This window comes from Mesocricetus auratus, unplaced genomic scaffold (assembly GCF_017639785.1).
Source record: "Mesocricetus auratus isolate SY011 unplaced genomic scaffold, BCM_Maur_2.0 Super-Scaffold_100004, whole genome shotgun sequence".
In the NCBI taxonomy this organism is placed as follows: domain Eukaryota; kingdom Metazoa; phylum Chordata; class Mammalia; order Rodentia; family Cricetidae; genus Mesocricetus; species Mesocricetus auratus.
The window spans coordinates 42,141,453-42,162,280 of NW_024429189.1; the positions used below are offsets into that span (position 1 = coordinate 42,141,453).

At 47.2% G+C, this 20,828-nt stretch overlaps 2 long non-coding RNA genes and 1 pseudogene across 2 annotated transcripts; 1 reads left to right on the top strand and 2 right to left on the bottom strand.

Annotated features, from left to right (window-relative positions):
- Window positions 1–653: 653 nt before the first annotated feature.
- Window positions 654–12,514, top strand: LOC121140182. Its single transcript, XR_005876988.1, has 3 exons — window positions 654–672; window positions 5,360–5,468; window positions 12,448–12,514. It is a non-coding gene; the product is annotated as an uncharacterized LOC121140182 (long non-coding RNA).
- Window positions 5,494–5,806, bottom strand: LOC110343092 (annotated as a pseudogene).
- A 1,622-nt stretch (window positions 12,515–14,136) lies between the features above and the next one.
- Window positions 14,137–20,168, bottom strand: LOC110343086. Its single transcript, XR_002385292.2, has 3 exons — window positions 19,915–20,168; window positions 15,311–15,429; window positions 14,137–14,349 (listed from the first exon to the last, which is right to left on the bottom strand). It is a non-coding gene; the product is annotated as an uncharacterized LOC110343086 (long non-coding RNA).
- Between the last annotated feature and the right edge of the window lie 660 nt (window positions 20,169–20,828).

Here is a 20,828-nt window from a genome sequence, read left to right on the forward strand (position 1 = left end):
TGGAGACTCCAGGAAGCTAGAGATGCCAGAACCATGGAACATCTGGAGAACCACTGCCAGCCAGAGGAGAGCCAGCTTCAGACAGGCCACATGGGCGGCGAATGTCAAAGCCAAAGAGTGGGACTGCCCAAGCCAGTGGGGGCTCACATCACACCATGGTGCTGGAAAATGGATCTGATGTCTGTACCTCTGGGTTTTGACCTCATTTGAGCAGGTGCTTCTTCTCTGCTCCCCAGTTTCTCCCTTTTGTAATGGGGTGTTTCCTCTGTGCCTCTGGGTCAGGGATATCCCACTTGTTTGATTTTGTTTCTCATGGCTTTGAATCTCACAGGAACCTTTGAGGTTGAGCTTTGAACAGGCTTGGAACTGCTAAGATGTTGAGGACCCTGGGAGATGGACTAAATGCATTCTGCATCATGATCTGAACATGAGCCGCCGGGGACCAGAGGCAGAATGCTATGGCTTGAGTATGCAGTGCCCTCTACAAGCTCAGGGGCTGGCTGACTGCCTGGCAGCTGCCCAGCTGTTAGGGAAGTGTCTGCATCTGGAGGATTATGAGCTAATCAGTGGGTTACTCCCTTGATAGACTCATAATATGATGGCATTATTAGCAGATGTTAAAAGGTGGGAGTGAGGGAGTGAGGGCCTGCTCGGAGAAGACAGGTCACTGGTGTAAGTGCTTGATGGTTATCTCTTGCCTTAGCCCCTGCCTGTGTTCCCTTTCTCTGTCCACCATGAGGCAAAGAACCTCCTTTTCCACAATCTCCCATCACCACGGTGTTCTATCCAGGTACACGGGGTCAAACAATTACGGATGGAAACCTCTGAAGCCATGAGCCAAAAGCTTACTCCTCTAAGTTGTTTGTCAGGGGTATTGTGTCAAGGCAATTCAAAGTCCCTTTAACATGCTGGCTGAGTGCATCGCCCAGGGCTAGCACGAAATCACAGCAGCCCTTTCTCTGAAAGAGTAAGAGCGGTCACCCGAAAATGACAGCCGCAGTCTTTTTAAATCTGATCTTTACATCTGTGTCATGTCCTACTCGTTAGACATCCCTGAGCTGGGCATGATGGCACATGCTTAAAATCCCGGCTTCTTGTGGGGCTGAGGCAGGAGGATCATGAGTTTAAGACCAGTCTGGGCAAGGTAGCGAAAACTTGTTTCAAATTTAGAAAGAAGAGGTCACTGAATCCAGAGCATCCTGAAGGTGAGGGTGGATCTCAGGGATGCAGGCACATTGTCATCATCTTGGAAGCTCCCTGCCAGTTCCTTGTGCAGGTGTTTGAGTTAAAACTTGGAAATAATATATGCGGTGAATTTTTCTAGATAGCACTCAAGAAAGTTACCATGGGTTACTGCTGCTGCTCTGCATCATTGTATATTGATTGTACCCATTTTTTTTTGTGCTTGACTTAGTATTGTAATTAAGAGCAAAAGAATGGCATTTGAAATAAAGCTGTTGTTTGGATTGTGTAGCAGGCAGTTTCCAGCAAGAAACAGAAACCTGCCTAGATAAGGTAACATAGGAAGGCATTGAAAAGGGATTGATGACAGCAGTGCTTAGGAAAGGAGCGAGGGCTGGTCCAGGCTCCAGAATGAGAACATAGGGACTTGCTGCCATTCTTAGACCTGAGAGGGAGGCAATTAGCTAGAAGAGGGAGGGGTTCTCAAGGAGAGACTGATGCCACGTGACGTTCGTCTGTAGAGTGTGGTGCCTGGCCATGGCGGCCCAGCAAGGTGGGGGCTAAAGGAACAGATACCTCGACTTACTCCTTTCTTCAAGGGTCACTTGTCTGCTGAGCTGGGCTGGGGGCCAGAGGACAAGGAAAACACGATACCGTCCATGTGGCTCAAGTTTTCTTGGTTAGAGCAAGGTGGAGAACGGTGGTCGTGGACTGCAGTGGTGAATGGGAAACGTCGAGCTGGACAGCGTATCTATTCACTAACAGAACGTTCCCTGGGGATTTGAGACGTGGCCCCTTCATACAAAAGAGAAAGTGAAGCTTCTGAGTTTCCAGGGCAGAGCATCAAGAGTCATAAAGCTCACATCACTCCCCTGGCAAGGCAGCTCCCTGAGAGATGCAGAGAAAGACAGCAGCAACTGAGGTTCGGAGAGAAGCGAAACGTAATATAATGACAGAGAAAAGGGGTGCTCACAGTAGACTGGGCAGGTGGGGTACCCTTCCTGGTGTCTGTATTCATGGGGAGCGCCTGTGGAAATCTCAATTTTCTAATCCGTTTCCCGTTTCATCCATGTATATAGTGTGCCGTGGTCACATCCGTGTATATAGCGTGCCGTGGTCACATCCATCCCCATTAGGTTCTTTTCTCCCCCCCCCCACTCATGGTGACACCTTTCTTCCACACGAATGTCCCTCCTAACACGTCTCCTTTCTTTTTTTCTTTTCTTGTGATCCACTGAATTTAATTGCAACTGCTTGCATGATCTTGGGGAGGGGCTATTTACTGGCATGTGGACAGCCAATGAGTGGCTGTAACACTGGAGAAAATGACTTCCTCGTCTCAGGGCTTTTGAACAGGTTATTTCCATGCTTTAAGATTATAGGAGTACAGAACACTGCAAAGGTCAAAGAGGTCGAATTTACTTAAACTATTTGTTGTGGCAATTGACATTTACTTTTTAAATAATTTATTTGTTTTTATTTTATATTTTGAGCATTTTGCCTGCGTATATGTATGTGCATTTTATGCATGCCTGATGATTGCAGAGTTTAAAAAAAAGGTCTCAGATCCCCTGGAACTGGAGCTACAGATGGTTGTGAGCCACCATGTGGGTGCTAGGAATTGAACCCCAGGTCCTCTGCAAGAGCAGCCAGTGCTCTTACTCACTGAGCCATCTCTCCAGCCTTACATTTATTCTTTAAATGTGAGGATGCTGTTAAGATAAGGGGATCCTGGACGATGAGGGAGCTGGAAAGATGGCTCAGTAGTTAAGAGCACCGACTGTTCCTCCAGAGGATCTGATCTGGGTTTAATTCTCAGTGTTCACATGGCAGCTTACAACCATCCGTTAACTCCAGTCATAGGGAAATCCAACGCCCTCTTCTGGTCTCTCTAGGTACTGCATGCGTGTGGTAACCCATCATACACACACATGATAAATATAAAATGTTTACATTTTTAAGATAAATATTTAAAAGAAGAGATGGGGGCATTTGTTAAAGTATCCCAGAGCATTTTGAGGAGTTATGGGTGATAGGAAATCAGGGCATGTGAGGATAAAAGAGACATCAAAGGAAGACTACCAATTAATGCTTACTTATAAGAACTCATTCCCAGGAAGGCCTATGACAGAAATCTTAACAGATCCCTTGCTAGGGATGCACATAAAGGGTAACAAAAATTTAACCCAAAGCTGAAAAAACACCAGAAAAATGTTATTTAAAATTTGCACATTCTGCTGGGCAGCACTTGGGAGGCAGAGGCAGGTGGATCTCTGTGATTTCAAGGTCTACAAAGTGAGTTCCAGGACAGCCAGGGCTACATAGAGAAACCCTGTCTCTGGAAAAAAAATTGCAGGTTTCCAAGTGAATATGTACAAATGTCTAGTACACACAGGAGACAAACGCAATTTCTCTGCTTGTCGTCCGCTGTTTTCAGTCCAGGGACAGTGTGCCCCATCCTTCTTCCTCCTTACGTTCATTTTCTTTTCTCGTTTTCAGGATTGTTTGCCAGCAGCTCTGTTGGTTCAGGGAAGGCTCTAGAAAACTGTTCTGCAATTCTTTCATGATTCTGTCAGTCACGTGTGGCCTGTGGAGAAACAGGAGAGGCTCAGGGAAAGAGTTTCACACTCATAGTTCCCAGAGGACCAAGTGGACAGGCCTGGCATGGACAGGAGGCAGGGGTGGACAGGAGGACCCTGGTCTAGGCTTTTACTGGGTTTCTATGGGAAAGGGAAGCTGAGCAGTGGAGAAGTTTCTGGTCTGAATTATTTTGGATGACTTCAAGCTGTCGGAGTGCTCTCGGGTAGCCTGAAATCTGGCCCTGGGACAGTAAAGGTGAAGGAGTGAATGGCAGATAGAAGAAGTCTGGCTCTGGGCTGGTCAGTTTGCATCTTGCAATCTTGTTCCTGTCAGGGGCCCTTGCTACCTCTAGGAATGAGAGCAATTCCCCAACAAGGCAGCCCTTTCCAAAGCCACAAAATGCCAAATGTGATAAACAATTATGTATACAAATCAATCGGAGCCAGGGAGAAGTGTAAGCAGGAGCTGTCCTCAGAGAGTAACTGAGAGGGAAGAAAGCATCACCCGGGCCTCAAGCACTCTCTGCAATCAGAGTGAGGGGTTAAGGAAACATTTGGGTACCATCTGGTTTATTCCTTTCTTGATCAAGATGAAAAAAACAAAAACAAAAACAAAAACTGAGGCCCATGGCTGACTGTGACAGTGTGTCCGCTGTCCTAAATACTTGGGAGGCCGAAACAGGAGATTTCTAGAACCTAGAAATGTGAGGGCAGCCTGCGCAACACGGTGAAACCCTGAGCCTACCTGAAAAGAGAGAGGAGACAGAGAAGATGGGCGGTGGGGGTGGGGTGGGGGGGTGGGGGGGAGGAGCCCACATAAAATGCTGTTTGTGGTGGTATAGGCACAGACAGCACTGGGGAGCCTGAGACAGGCAGATCCTGGGGTTCACTGGCTGGCTGCCCTTGCCTGCTTAGCAAACTCCCAACCGCCAGGAGATGTTTTCTCAAAACCCAGGGTAGATGGCTTGTGAGGAACAACACCTGAACTGTGGTCCTGTTCTCCACACAACCACGCACACACAGACACATGCACAGAAATTCACAAAATTTAAACATCAGAATATCCAAAATCTGAATAATAAATCAATAAAAATAGAACATATGAAGTTGTAGAGAGAAGCCTTTTCCTTGCTGCCGCTTGGTTTTTTTCCCCACCAGTCGCCTGGGCTCTGCCGCGTTGTAGTCCCCAAATAACACACAAGACACTGTATTAGTTATGAAGCTGTTGGCCTTGCTTGTTTCTTACTAGCTAGCTCTGACTTAAGTATTTATCCCATAATTGTCAATCTAAGTATTTCTCTTACCGGAGAAGTTTCCGGGCTTCTTATCCCTATGGCGGTTACATCTTGACTCTCTGTGTTTCTCCTACCCAGAGTACTCCTGGACTCCTAGTCCCACCTATCTTGCTTCCCTATTGGCCAACAGTGCTTTATTAACATATACACAGGACTTCCCAACACGAAGTGAGAATAGTTATGAAAATCTAGGTTCCACAAATTATTTTATTGTGTGTTTCAATACGAAACCTAAAATTTTATGAACTAAAAAGGTACTGATGCTTTTTTATTTAACTTTTTCTTTCTTTTTTTATTATTCAGTTAGACTTTATTTGACACAAAACAGGGAACTGCGAAGACAACGGAGAAGAAAACGTGGTTTTATCTAATTCATGATTAGCAAGAAGGCAAGCCGCTAAATATCAAACAGGTAAGCTTCATGGGAAGGTTCTTTCCTAGTGCCCATACTTTGGGAATTCCCACTCTGTTGTGTAATGGACACACCTGCCCTGTTTCGAGCCTGCAAAAGACACAGCAGAATTGAAAGGCGTGGTTACATGCAACAGCCCACCCTTTGGAAGTAACCTGATGTTCTATGCAAAGATCCATAATGTGGTTCCTGCAGATGGCACAGATGTCATCAACCACAATACCCCAGGCCCATAGGGTTACCGCACCCCGCCTAGTGCTTCAAAGCCGACAAGCCTTGCCCGCCTTGCTGTTGGTGCTGCTGAGAGTGTCCACGGCCATCGCTGCCGCCATTTTGGAAACACACTGACAGTGTTTCTTTTCAAGATAGCAGATGTTCTGGTCTTTTTTCTTCTTCTTTTTGGCTTTTCAAGATAGGGTCTGTCTGTGTAGCCCTGGCTGTCCTGGAACTCTGTAGACCAGGCTGGACTCAAACTCAGAGCTCTGCCTGCCTCTGCCTCCTGAGTCCTGAGATGAAAGGTGTGCACCACCACCACCTGGCTTATCTTTTATTATATTTTATTTACTTAGGTTGTGCTAGGTGCACATGTGTGCATGCCACTGCCCAAATGCCATGACGTGTGTGTGTGTGTGTGTGTGTGTAGAGAGAGAGAGAGAGAGAGAGAGAGAGAGAGAGAGAGAGAGAGAGAGAGAGAGAGAGAGAGAGAGAACAGGGCAGCGGTTCCTAGCTCCTGCCTGCTTCCTGGTGGGCTCTCATGCAACAGAATGTGCCTCACAGTCTGCCCCCACACACACAAACTAGTCACATGGGCACCACATGGGGAGCTTGTTAAGACTGCAGGGTTATAGGCCCTACCCCACACTCACTGGGTCTGAGCCTGAGTCTTTTTTTTTTAAGATTTATTTATTATGTACACAGTGTTCTGCCTACACGTATGTCAGATCGCCAGAAGAGGGCGCCAGATCTCACTATAGATGGTTGTGAGCCACCATGTGGTTGCTGGGAATTGAACTCAGGACCTCTGGAAGAGCAAGCAGTGCTCTTAATTTCTGAGCCATCCCTTGAGCCTGAGTCTTAAAAGATTCTCTGAGTAAATTAAAGTTCAAGAAACACTGGCAGGGCATTGTGGTTACCATAATACTCTAGTGACACATATTGTATTAGAAAACAGTGGCTGGGCAGTGTTGGCGCAGGTGGGGCGGTGGTGGCGCACGCCTTTGATCCCAGCACTCGGGAGGCAGAGGCAGATGGATCACTGTGAGTTCGAGACCAGCCTGGTCTATAAGAGCTAGTTCCAGGACAGCCTCCAAAGCCACAGAGAAATCCTGTCTCGAAAAAACCAAAGAAAAGAAAAGAGTGATGCAGGGATTAAGAGTTCTCAACAACATGCAGGTGTGCACACACACCAGTAAGTATATGAGGTAATGCATGGGTTAAATAAGTTGACAATTCACAATGAGTATATATATACACATACATATGTATTGTTCATCCGAAACATATAGTTTTTACTTGTCAATTAAAATACATTAAAAAAAATTGCTGGGTGAGCCGGGCGTTGGGGGCACACGCCTTTAAGCCCTGCACTCGGGAGGCAGAGGCAGGCGGATCTCTGTGAGTTCGAGGCCAGCCTGGTCTAACAAAGTGAGTTCCAGGACAGCCTCCAAAACCACAGAGAAACCCTGTCTCGAAAAACCAAAAAAAAAATAAAAAAATAAAAAGATCAGAGCATGGGTACCCTCGACCATAGGGATGCTGAAGATGTGTGTACCAGGGCCCAGCCAAGCCTAGTGTTGAAAGCTCATTTTAGCCCTATCGTGGGCATATGTTGACCTGAGACCATGGTGTGGGCTTCTGCATGACCTGTACTGCATATGCTTCTTACGGCTTGCCCAGCAATACACAGCTTCTGGGAGCTGGGCTGTGGGTACTGGGCGGGGGGGGGGGGGACGACACAAGCCTTTGCAGGAGGAGATAGGGGAGGGGAGCCAGATCTGGGGGCCAGACAGCTACCCTGTTTGTTCACATGGATTCTCCACTAGACCCTAGGCTGCTTAAGGACGGGTCTTCCTTCTCACATGAAGTTTGTGTGAGACTCGAATTTTGTTTGGCAGATAACAGTACATATTCTAGGTGTACTGTGTGATCAAACACAGACTAGAGTAATGTGGTCATAGACATGATTTCTAAGTGGAAGACCCTTCCCCGTCCTCTGCCTTTCCTGGCTGTGTTATGATTGTTTTTGGTGATTATGGAGATCAAAGTTAGCCCTAGGTGTGCTAGGCAAATGCTTCCCCACCAAGCCCGGGTCCTTCCCTGGGCTTTCAGCTGGAAAGCCACATTGTTAGGACTGAAGGGAAGACGGTTATCATCACTGCCACTATTCTCACAGTGCCTTCTGGTGAGCCTCAGATCACCATCCCCCCACCAAACCCACTGGGCTCTGTCGGTAAGCGCTCAGCTAAAGGTGGGGGGCGCTGTGAGCCCAGCTTTAACTCCAAACCTGGAAGAGATCCTGTCTAGTCAATGGGGGTGAGTCACTGCAGAAGGTGGGGTGCACATCCCACCAATGCCCTCTCTACAGTGTCTTCCAGGAGAATGTCTTTGGGGCTGGGTAGACATGTTCCTCAGTCTTAGCACTGACCTTTCTTGCTCCCGGTGGTATCAGGCTAATTATTTCTTTCTCATGAAAACTGATTTCCTTGTTTACAAAATGTGCGTAATAGAAACTTCCTCATGGAGCATTGCTATGAGAAAGAAAACAAATGTGCCTTGGAGTATCTTAGTGAGATATTTGAGAGCTCTTAGGGAACTGGGAAACTCCTCTAGGGCCACAGGTGACCATGGCCAGCCCTGACACACAGACACGTTCATGCCAGAGCTCCGGATAGGGCCCTGCTGCTCCAACACTCATGAACTACCTCATGTCTGGGTCAGAGGGACAGGGCTGTCACTTGGGAGGCAAGGATTCCGCAGCACCTGGACCAGATTGTGTACTGGGCTGTCTTGGCTGTAGGACACTGGCTTCTCAGGCATGCCTTGGGTCTCCATGGGCCATGAGTCCTTCTGATGCCCCCTCACAGAGGCACCTTCATATAAAGCAATTTAGAAAGTGGGAAATGTTAACATTATAAAGTCCTTTGGCTCTTCTCACTAGGCCTGTCCCCCTTATTGTCTGCAGACATTCTAGGGTCCTTCAACTCCTGTAAATAACACCTATCTTGTTCTCGCTCATGGAGTCCTGGAGTGGGAGGAGGGGTCTCAAATCTCAGCAAGTCCCAGAAATCACACGGCCAGGTAGAAGAGCTAGTTTGGAAACCTTTGAAGAGGTAAAGCAGGAGAGGGGGCAGGGAGCTTTCCAGACACAGACACAGCAGGTGAATCCCTGGGGCCCTTTCTCCTTCCTCCCTGTAAAGCTTACAAAGCCTTTGTCACACACTTCCTTACTGCCACTCAGCCAAACCACACAACTGCATCCAGAAACTGGAGAGAGAAAGCGAAGGGTGGGCTGCTGGCAGCCTCACTCTGGTTCCGGCCACTTCCCCATTACTGGGCAGGAGCTTTTTTTTGGTTTTGGTTTTTTTGAGACAAGGTTTCTCTGTATTGCTTTGGAGCCTGTCCTGGAACTCACTCTGTAGACCAGGTTGACTTCGAACTCACAGCGATCAGCCTGCCTCTGCCTCCCAAGTGCAGGGCTCAAAGGCGTGCGCCACCAACACCCGGCTCGGGCAGGAGCATCTGTTTTGTTTTGTTCTGCTTGTTTTTCTTTTCTTTCTTTCTTTCTTTTTTTTTTGTGGGGGGTTTACAAGACAGGGTTTCTCTGTATTGTTTTTGAGGCTGTCGCTGCTTGTTTTTCTTTTCTTTCTTTCTTTCTTTTTTTTTGGGGGGTTTTACAAGACAGGGTTTCTCTGTATTGTTTTTGAGGCTGTCGCTGCCTGTTTTTCACCTGAGTCTTCTTTGCATGCTGGGGCACTTCTGGTTTCTGCCGTGTCCAGGGGTCTAACTTCTTGATGGCTCTTACATCCTCCCAGGCAACAGAGAGATGACTTGTCCAACAATGTTCCCAGGCTTTAGGGTAGGACCATTCTTTGTGGTTGGGCCATCCTGGGTGTTGAAGAGGCTCCATGGCATCCCCAGCCTTGGTCCTGTAGGTGTTAGCTGGACCCCCACATACCAACCTGAGACTCTACTTCATAAAAGATTCCAAGGGCTCCAGCCATGTCCACATCCCAGCCTCTCGTGCACAAACCACTTTGTTTCCGGGTGTTTTACTAATTCTCCTTGTCAAAGCCAGTCTCTGTCAGCTTTGCTGAGGCAGCACCTGTACTGAATTCTCCTGGAAGAGACTTTATAGGGAGCAGAGGGCAGGGAAGACCAACTACTATTCATTCCTAAGGCAGAAGTGTGTTCCCCTAGCCAGACCTACAGGGAGACCTGCAAAACATCAGACCTGACCAGGGCTGAGGGCGGGGGACACACACACACACACACACACACACACACACACACACACACACACACACATACACACACACACACACACACACACACACACAAGAAGCACCATGTACCTGCGTGGTTCTGTGTCAGCCCTACTCCAGGAGCTGTCTGAACAATCCTGGTCCGGACACTCCCTACAGAGATAATAGCTGCCCTGAGTCATACATTTTAGCCCCAATTCTTGTTTGACTTTCTTTTTGGGACAGCCAGCTCACCAATAGTGACATGGAGACTTATTATTAATTATGAAAGCTTGACCTTAGCTTGGACTTTTCCCCAACTAGCTCTTATAACTTAGCCTGTTTTTATTAATCTGTGTTCTGCCCCATGGCTTGGCTACCTCTCCTCTGTTCCATGTGTCCAACTTCTTTAGGGTCTCACTGGCATCTCTGCATCTCCCTTTCCTTGAAAGTCCTGCCTAGTCTCTACTGCCTAGCTATTGGCCATTCCACTCTTTACTGAACCAATCGCAATGACACACCTTCACACAATGTAAACAAATATTCCTCAACAACCTCTCATCTGTAAAATGACAGCTCTGAGCCTGAAAAAGTGAATTCTATGAGTGCTGTGGGCCAGCCAGTGGGCTGCTTAAAGATGGTAAAGAACTATCAATACAGCCCTAAATGGAATATATATCATGTACCCTCCCCCCCCCAAGTCAGGGATCACAGCTGAGTGGGGTGGGGAAGAGTGTAAGAGTGTAAGAGCCAGGGCCGGTGGATGACTATAAGGAATTGTCTACTGCTGCCCACATGAACTCTCAGAGGCTGTGCAAGCCAGACCAAATCCCAGCACCGAGAAGGGAGCTCTCATGCAGTCTCACCCCGGCTGACAATCTGTTGTCAGCTGTCAGCTGCTGAACGAAGAGGGGTCAGCTTTCTCTAGGAGTGTGGCCTCAGGTAAGTCAACCTTGTTCTGGTAGAAGGCCACACATCCAAGAAAATGTGGACAACGCAAATTAGACTAGCTGGTGAGGGAGAGGAGGAGGAAGACACAAGTTACAAGGATAGGGAAGGGGGACAGATATGGGAGGAGTTGGGAGAGGGATGAATATGACATGAATGTAGACATATATATATGCACACACACACACACACACACACACACGGAGGAGCTTAATGTTTCTAGAAAAAAACTTTATTCTGAGTTTCTATTCCTTATCCTTAACTAGCTTACCTTTCACTGTTAATGGTTATAATAAAATTCTAAAACTGTCCCCACTTGGTATTGACAATATTATGCTGCCCTCTGGGAAAATGATTTTAAATGTTCTACATGAAACACTGCAGTCTAGGAATCGCTGACTAGAATGCCAGCCACCCAAGCACAGAACGGGCGGGGCAAGCGGCTGAGCCACAGTTAACCGGCTCTCTCAAAGGCCTGACCAGGAGTCCACGGCAGGCAGGATTTCTCTGACACCATGAGTTTGGGATGAAATAAGTCTTCCCTCCCATGGTCGTCCTTATGACACCACAGAAATTACCTAGTAGAGTCCAGTGTACATTTGGGCAGCAACTTCAGTGGTGTTGTGAGAAAAGCCATCAGATAAACAGGCACCTGGGAGCAACAGGGGGGCAGCAACTATGAACTCACCCTAATATACTTTATTCCTGCCCAATACATTTTCAAAATTAATTGACAAAGATTAATGGTGTGGATGTGTTAGCCAATGAAGGATTACACTGTGTCGCCCCCCACTTTCAAGCAGGGTTGTCTAACCTGAGGCCCCACAGGCCACATGTGTCCCGGGAGAGCTATGACTGTGGCTTAACATGTTTGAAGATGACAGTGTCAGTGTGTCATTGTCAAAGGTAAATCCCCGACTTTAAGCTATTTGGAGAGAGCCCTTGCTTTAATCAAGTTTAGTGTGATTTTGCTGGTTGCATTCCTGTTTTAACTCACTGGATGTAGTACTGACATTTTAGCACAAGGGGGCACTGCTACCTAGTTTATTTAAATAGGTTTTTCTAGGAGTGCCCCCCCCTTTTTTTTTTTGGTTTTTCGAGACAGGGTTTCTCTGTGGCTTTGGAGGCTGTCCTGGAACTCGCTCTGTAGACCAGGCTGGCCTCGAACTCACAGAAATCCGCCTGCCTCTGCCTCCCGAGTGTTGGGATTAAAGGCGTGCACCACCACGCCCGGCTGAGTGTCCCCCTTTTTACTCTTTAAATTTTTTTTATTATAGTAGGCTACATACAGTTGCTTCACGGAAGTATATGATGCACTTTGGGCGCATTCTTCCATACCCAGGACCGCCCTCCCCTCGGCTCCCTCCCACCGCTCCCTTTGTTCCCCCACAATGTCTCACTTCTGTTTTCAAGTCCTCGGAACACACAAGACTTCACATGTTTATATAAAGCCTAGGACCCCAAAGGAGAGAAAACAGGATGTTTGCCTTTCTGAGGCCATCTTAATTTAATACAGTTATCTCCAGTTGCAGCCATTGTCCTGCAGTTAACATGACTTCACTCTTCTTTAGGGGTCTACACCATTTAAAATGTTACTGTGGAGTGGGCTGTGTGAAGTTTGACCACCTCCCCAAAGTAAGTCCCCCAGCTATCCTACTGTAGTCAATGATATTTTGTGCATGGTGTATTGTCCGTCCGTCCGTCGTCCCCCCCCCCCATGGTTCTTTCTTTCTTAAGACATGGACAGCCTTAGCTGTCATGGAACTCGCTCTGTACACCAGGCTGGCCTTGAACTCACAGAGATCCGCCTGCCTCTGCCTCCCGAGTGCTGGGATTGAAGGCGTGAGCCACCACCACACAGTGTATTGTTTTCTAAAGTAAAGTGCTCTGAAGTTACACCGTTAGAAGACATAGTTTTATTTACTTTTGTAAACAGATACTGCTAGGCTAGGCTGTGGAGATTTGTCTTCAGACTTGGGGTTCACAATAGAGAAATCTGTGTTATCCACCAGACTCCTCGGGGTGCTGTGTGAGTGCAGCAGGGTTGGGATAATAGACAGCCACTCTGACTTTTCACGAGGATCACTGTCATGCTGAGATATTGTCTAAGTCTAGGCCTCAAATGTAGAGTGACTTATAAGACTAAATAATGAAGTAACACCAGTCCAAGGAACCCTGACTCAAGCTCACTGCACAGACCTGGGGGTTTACGAGCAATGGCATGGTCTTAAAGGACTTCTTGCTTTGTTAAAGGAACTCTATGGAGTTTTTGCATAGCAGACTCCCTAGTACTGTGCACACAAACAAGGCAAACCCTGGGGCTGGGGGTGTGGTTCGATGGTAGAGCATGCCTGTATGAGAGTTTGAGATCCAGTTTCGTAAAGATAAAAATGTATTAAACATCGGACTTACTAAAGGGGGTTGTATACACTGTTTTCACAGGTACCACCTTTAGCAAATGGAGTTTACGGCTGTCTTAAATTGCCTCATGTAAAGAAGTGGCAAGGTGCAGTTCTTTTAAAGTGGGAAGAATCATCACTGGGGTGGGCAGAAAGCTGTGTAATGTCACACACTGAAAATGAGATCACAGTAGAGCTTTAGTGAAAGAAGATTTTCCTCATTCCTGGCTGATTTCAGCCTCTGCAAAGAAATGTGTTCTGTCCAGGAGGAGGAGGAGGAGAGGGAGGGGGAGGGGAGGGGGAGGAGAAGAAGAAAACAGTTCCTTTTGGGGCCTCCTATAATTGACCCTCACCCAGCCCCCTGCTTTGGCAGCCATGACAGACTGCAGAAAAGACCCAGCATGATGTAGGCCTCTGACTCAGCAACATGAGCTGAGTTCCAGACCTTATCCAACTTTCCAGTCACAAGGAAGTCAGATACCCTCCATGTGGCAAGGAACCAGTCAGAAGTTAGCTGCTGGGCTCTGGATGTGCTTTAAGGAAACAGTGGAGTACAGAGCATAGCAACCGCCATGGGAGGGCTTATAGGCCATGGCAACCATTTCCACAGCTGCAGCTGGCCAATCAACACAGGACACAAGCTTGAAAGTGCACCTATCATGAGAGGTGTTGTGGCCCCAGACACTCCCCTTGCTCTACCCAATATATTCTCTGCCCCACGGTCCTGTGTCATGACCCCCCCCACCCCCATGTCCTTCTGCTCCACCCGCTATGTCGGAGGGATGGAGGACACAAGTTAATACGATTAACTCGTTAATTAATTAAAGACTCTTTGCTTTTGCATCAGATTGGGTCCCTTGGTGATTTGGGGGTTCAGAGTAATTGCATTTAATGAGGTAAGGTAGAAATATGCTTTGTGTCTTTAAAAGCCAAACAAAGCTTTAAGCCAGGCATAGTGGCTTAATGCCTGCAATCTCAGCACATAGGAGGCAGAGGCAGAAGAATTGAGAGACTGACGCCACTCTGATCCAGACATGCAGTCCCAGGTCAATCAGCACTACCTAGGGAGGCTTTCTGTAAGAGGAAAAGAAGAAGTTTAATGAAGGCAGGGCAATAGGGAAATGAAATATTCTGAAATCACAGTGGTGATGGCTATACACATGGTTAATACATAAAACCCACTGAATTGTAGACTTTTAAAAGGTGAAGTTTATGGTATGTGAATTACATCTCAATAAAAATGTAACAGAGAAAAATTCAATTCCATATATATGTGTGGAGACATTACAGGCACTTAACCCCATCTTGGGTTTGGCGTGGATACAGGGAAGGTCCTGGCTCTGGTGGGTCTTGCTTAGGGGGCATCTTCAGAGCAGTGTCGGCCCCTCCCTTCTAATTGCTGAGGAAGATGTTGCTGTCTACATTTGTGACTTCTGGACTCACAACCTCTAGCACTGGACTTGCCCAAGGTCCCACAGGAAGTGTGGAGTTTAGATAACAGAAACCAGCTGGCTAGTTTCTACAAACCACCTTGGATCATACTGAGAACAAAAGCTTTCCAGTCATAAAGTGATTAACCAAGCAGACCTTGCAGGATGTTACTGGATGCAGGTGTGTGGTAAGGAAATAAACAAAAAAGATGGCTGTGAGTGGCTAGGAAGGCTTTCTGGGTGAGGGCTTGGAGAAAAAGCTTGTGAGTAAGCAGGGGTTTTCCCAATGAAGTATTCCTAAATGCTCAGAGACGAGGAGGAAGGGTCCACAGTACACGCGCGCACACACACACACACACACACACACTCACACACACACTCTCTCTCTCTCTCGTTCTCTCTGACAAACTGAGATGCATGTGAATTTTATATTCACACCAGAATTCACATGAACACAGGGGAAGTCACTGGTGTTTGTTTTGGCCAAGTAATTGAAGGTAACTTTTCTACCAAAGCAGAGAGGAATGAAAACAAATTAGGCAGTTTGGCTTTCTAGTCACTTACCCGCTTCATTTTATTTTATGGTTTTTTTTTTTAGCACCTACCTGACTACTACCTGAGACTAGAAATAGCAAGAAAATATGGGTTTTGTTCTTTGAGAAGATCCCAAGCCAGACGCTGTGATCAGATACAGAAGAAAGTAAAATAAAGTGCTATGTGCCACCTAGAAAAGGAAGAACAGAAACACAGACCTGAGGACACAATATTAGCAGACAGAGGCTCCCACCCCAACAGCACTTGGGAGGCTGAGGCAGGAGGATTTCTATGAAAATGAGGCCAGCATAGGCTGTACAGGGAGTTCCAGGGCAACCTAGACTATAGAAGGAAACCATCCCTCAAACAAAACAAATGAAACAAAACAAAACCAAGCCACTGTGTTATATCAGAGTTTTGATTTTTTCTGGCTAAACAAAAATACTCCTTAAAAAACTACTGTAGACTTCCTTAGCAGAGCTTCCACTGAGTGACAGAGAGGAGCAAGACACAGGGAGGTGACCAGTGGGAGGGGACTGGGCTAGGAATCCAGGTGGCTTACGGTGGATTTAACATTTCATCCGGACTACATCTCTGACACATCCTTTCAGGATCATTTGTTTATTTCCAAGACAGGGTTCTCCGTGTAGCCCTGGCTGTTCTGGAACTCGCTCTGTGGACCAGGCTGGCCTCGAACTCGGAGTGCTGGGATTAAATGTGCACTGCCACCGCCCAGCTCAGGTTCTCTCCTTGAGGAAAGGACTGATGGAAATGGAAGGATCCATCTCACCCAGCACTCTCTACTGAAGCCCATTTTGACCCATTCCACACCCAAGAACCCTTTTCGAGAAGAAATAAGTACAGTTTACAATTTAAAAAGTGAAAAAACCTCCTTGTGTTGCAGAATAAGGTACATTTTATCATCTCTACTGCATCTTAGTGTTGAGTTGCTTTAGGCACACTTGTGTTGTTGGATGGCAATCAGTCATCACCATTGATTGTAACTCATGTCTCTATCTTGGTATCCTCAAGTCTCCTTTCTGTTTCTAAGAACCTGACTATAATTAAGGTCTCTCTTGTAAGTGGAATCACACATTTAAATGTGTGTGTGTGTCTGTGTGTGTGTACGTGCACACGCGTGCTCTATTTACAGGTATTCCTGAATGAGAGAAGAGGTCGTCAGACAGAAGAGGGATCTGATCCCATTGTAGATGGTTGTAAGCCACCATGTGCATTCTGGGAATTGGATTCATGACCTTTTGAAGAGCTGCCAGTGCTCTTAACCACTTAACCCATCTCTCCAGACCAACAATCTTTACACTTTCTTTTTATACTTTCAAATCTTGCATTTCCACTTAGCATGATATTTTCGAGGTTCATCCATGTTGGCCAACTTTCCTTGTATGTACATGCATTTCCTTTACCTACCCTCATGCCGGTGGACTCTGGGCTGCTTCATTCTTCTGACAATGTAAGTTGTGTGTATTAAAACGTTAGTGATTAGCCCCAAGTTACCAATAATGCATCAATGTCACATTAAGGAAAGAAATAAAAGAACTTGGAGACATTTAACCAAGAGAGAGTTCAGATTTGCATGATCTACTTCGAGTTCCCTGTGTCTTCTGTTCTTACAAATTACTTCTCAATCTGTATTTATTGGACTGCCCAGAAAGCATCACATGGGGGAAGGAATGGAACACTCTAAGAAAACTTTAAAAGAGTCACTGGGCCCACCTGACCCAGACAAGAAACAATACTGCCAACATCATCGTCTATTAACCAATATCCAAATGTGCTCAACTTTTGCGGTGGATATCCGTTTTAGAAGATTGCTTTCAACCTCTGTATTTGCTGTTTTCAGCAAGTGACACATACATGCGCATTGTTCGGGGTGGGGCATGGAAGAATACATAATTTAAGGTTACAGCTATGCATTGACTTAGGTTATAAAAGTTGGCTACATGGGACATCCAAGGCAAGTAATGTTCGTTACATTGTTCCCTTCCAGGTAGACTTAAAAAAACAGGCTGAGTACATGGTAGGACAGCAACCTTAAATCGTAAGTAACTTCAAGGTGTGTTGTTAATGCTGGCTGTGAGTCCTGCAAGAGTTCCAGTCTCTTACAATGGAAGAGATAATTTCATAATATTGACCCACCACGGTACACAGCATGGCTGTGAACAGGAGCATTTGTGTATCTGCTCCAGTTCCTGTTTTTCAGACATTTGGATAAGTGAAATTGTTGGGCCGTGTGGTAATTCTGTGTAACTTTGGAGGAAACTACCCAACTGTTTTTGCACGGCAGCTGAACCACTTCCCAAACCCTCCAGCATCGCCTGCAAGTTCCCACCTCCTGGTCAGCAATGGCAAAAGAAATATGGGCAAAGTCCTGAGCTAGGAGGTGGATGCATTAATACCATTGCAGGGTGGAAGGAAGGCTCAGTGGGTAAAGTGTTTGCTGTGCAAGCACGAGGAATTGAGTCCCAGCCTTGGAACTCACAGACAAATGCTAGACTTGTGACATGTGTCTGTAGCACCAGCACTGCAGGGGAAGGCGGGCCTTGGTCAGTCACTGTCTGATATCCAAGTTGAGGATGCCAGCACAGTAGATATATGTGCTCAGGAAAAGAAAACAGGGCTTACTCAAAGTGGCTTGAGTGTGCAGTGTTCCCTCTAGGCCTATGTATAGTGGTGCTGTTTGGGTAAGACTGTAGGGTTTAGAGGAGGTTGAGTCTCAGAGGAGGAAGTTCTCACTGTGGGTGGGTCTCCGAGTTTTGTGGCTCACTTCCTGTTGACCATGCTCTGCCCTGACCACTATAATTCCCCTGCCATGCAACAGTACCTTCAAACCGTGAGCCAGGATAAGCCCTTCCTTCTTACGTTGCTTTTGTGGGGTAAATTGTCACAGAGAAGACAAGTGACTGATACCCAGAGCTGACTGCCTTGCTCCTCTTCCCCTTTGATTCCTCTCGGCCCACCAGCCTATGAGATGCTGTTTGTGTTCACAGTGAGTGTCGTTGTGGCCTGCCCCCCCCCCAGCTGGTCCTGTCTGGAAATAACACCTTCACAGACGCATTCAGAAGCGTCTTTTACTAACCCCCGTGTATCCCTCAATCCACCCAGCTGAAAATGAAGATTAGCCTTCACACCAGCTTCGCTTGTCAATGTCGTTGGTTTTTTTTTTTTTATTTGAGAAGGGGGTTGTTAGATTTATAAAAAGATTGCTCACACGTGCCTCCATCCAGTTTCTCTTCTTGTTAGCACAGAGCTGTTTGTCTAGGGGAAGCATTGAAGACTGACCCGGTACTAACCCGTACCCAGATGTTAGACTTGGTTCAGACTTTGCCAGGTCTTTTCCCTGTCCCAGAGAGCAGCCGGGACCTGCCAGTGTGCCAACGGCTCTGCCTTGTTAATCGGGACTGCTAGTGCCGTCAGCTCCTAGCCTCGTGTTGCTGTGTCCCGTGGGAGCCGTGCTCAGGCAGCCTCTACGCTAAGCGTGGTGAAGACAGAAGGGGATTGATTGAAGGGGCAAATGGGATGGGATAGTGTGGTCATTTCTGCAGCTTCAGTGGTCCTGTTCTCACCACCTGACCTTCCTGCATCCTCACATGGTGTGGGAGGTAAGGAGGGGGAGAGAAAGGGGAGAAGAAGCTCTCGGGCATGCCTCTCCTCATCAAGCACTCACCACACTGCGAAGCCTTCGAGACTTTGTGCAAAGCTGACTACCTCCCAAAGGCCCATCTTCCGACACTGCTGCACCCGAAGTTAGCGGGCAGCATTGGAAAGCAGGAGAGACACAGTAACAGTTCTGTCGGTAGCGCAACCGGAACGGAGGGTGAGAGATTGAATCTCGGCTGCTTCCACACCCACGATGGGGGAGTTTGTTGTAAGACCCCTCCTCCACTCCTGGAAACCCGGGTTTTCATGAGCCCTCCAATCCAAATGAAGAGTCGGGAACCTGGGCCCTGTGATCTGGGTCCTCGTTTCCCAGGAAGCCAGATGCAGGAACACAGACACACAGGGCCAGCAGGCTGCAACCTTCACAAACACCACTAGGTGGGGATGGTTCCCAGCAACCCTGCATTGATTTTATTGATGGCCTTCTGAAAATCAGGCTTTAACTAATGGAAGAATGAGACTCTGGCTTGAGGGCAGATCGACAGAGCCACTTTTAGAGTTTGATGGGGTGCACACTGGTGCGGTACCAGGGCCAAGCTGCTCACTTCTAGGATGGGGGAAGGACAGACGGGGGGTCATGACTGCTTGGAAGGCAATGGATTGTAAAATGATAGGGCTGGGTAGGTAGCTCAGTTGATAAAAATGTTTGTCTTCCAAGCACACGGACCTGCATTTGGCCCCTAGAGCTCCTACTTAAAAGCGGAACGCCTGGCACAGTGGGACACACTTGAAATCTCCATTCTGGGGAGTCAGAACCCACAGGTCCCTGAGGCTGGCCTGCCTTGGTGTGCTCCCCATCAGTGAGAGACCCTGCCTTTTAAAACAAATGGTAGATGAGGGCTGAAGAGATGGCTCAGCCGTTAAAGCTAGACTCACAACCGACATGTCAGAATGGTGAATGATGCCTGGGGAATGACATCGAGGTTATCCTCTGGCCTTCAAACACACACACACACACACACACACACACACACACACACACACACACGGCACTTACCTCTGAGCGCAGACACACAAAGCCTCAGTCTCTGCGTTCATTTTGTTCATCTGTCTGTGGGTGAGCACCTAGATTGCCTTCCCAGCTCTTTCCTTCAAGGCATATTTTCGTACAAACAAATGTAGGGATTTTTTCTTCCTGTTCCCTTGGCTTTCTATCTAGGAGTGGAGTTGTTGAGTGCGGTGGTGACCCTGGGTGTGACTTTTGAGAAACTGCCAATTGTTTGCACTTGAAATGAGAACCATTTGCGATGAAAGTGCCTAGCACTGCTGGGGGGTGGGGTGATGGGAGTCCCTCTGAGAAGGAGATGGAAGCCACCTGGGCTCAGACCCGCCTCTGGTTGTGCAGTTTACAGCTCTCCCTGGGGCTGACAGGGATCAGATGTGTTTGTGGTTCAAAGGCCTTTGCTCACCCCAGAGCTGCACAGTTTGTCGGTCTGGGGTAAACTGCACTAAAGCTTAGAGTTTGCCACAGAGAGATCATTCTCCAGACTTCAGAAGTGGTCATGGTGTGTGCAGACATTTGTGGTTTCATTCATAGAATTTGAACTCCAAACGTGACTGGTGTAAGAACTGAAGAAAAGCCAGGAAGTTTAATCAGGAAGGCAGAAAGTAGGATGTCACTAAGAACAGAGACAGACCAGAGCCACAGAATGGCCTAGATCAAGTTAGGCTTGGCCAGGATAGCAAGGGAGCAGGAGACAAGGTCAGCTGGGAGTTGGTTTAGCATATTTTCTTAACTTTAAATTTTTTATGTATTTATGCATGAGTGCTCTGTCTGCATGTATGCTTGCATGCCACAAGGGGGCACCAGATTCCACTATAGATAATTGTGAGCTACCATGCACCATGTGGTTGCTGGGATTTGAACTCAGAACCCCTGAAAGAACAGTCAATGCTCTTAACCACTGAGCC